Below are 434 nucleotides of genomic sequence, written 5' to 3' on the forward strand. Positions count from 1 at the left end.
CGCGCGGGGAGCCGACAGCCCACACCGGGGAAAGATGGGTCAAGTGGCGGAGGTTCCACCACCGCCCACACGCCCGGGAGAGGGAATTTGAGCGCGCCTGGGGGAGGGGGCGGGGAGAGCGCGCGGCTCTCTGAGAGCATGCTCCGTGCAGAGAGCCTGACATGCGCCGTGAGCCCTGGGTGGGTTGGCAGCGGGGGAGGGGGGGGACTGGCGCGAGCGGGCTGATGTGTTTATCCGGTTTTCTGGGTGGGCGGTCAAAGCGCACGCGTTCAGGGCGAAAGGCGGTGGGGCTGGGCGGTGGAATGCGCACGCGCTGAGCGGGCAGACAGCGCTGGGAGGGCGTGGAGGGGGCTCTGGGAGAAGCAGGGGAAAAGGGAAGCCAAAGGAAAGGAAAGGGCGGGGGGGAGGGGTGAGAGTGTGCTGTGCGCATGCGT

Source organism: Myotis brandtii, unplaced genomic scaffold (genome assembly GCF_000412655.1).
Source record: "Myotis brandtii unplaced genomic scaffold, ASM41265v1 scaffold18, whole genome shotgun sequence".
In the NCBI taxonomy this organism is placed as follows: Eukaryota; Metazoa; Chordata; class Mammalia; order Chiroptera; family Vespertilionidae; genus Myotis; species Myotis brandtii.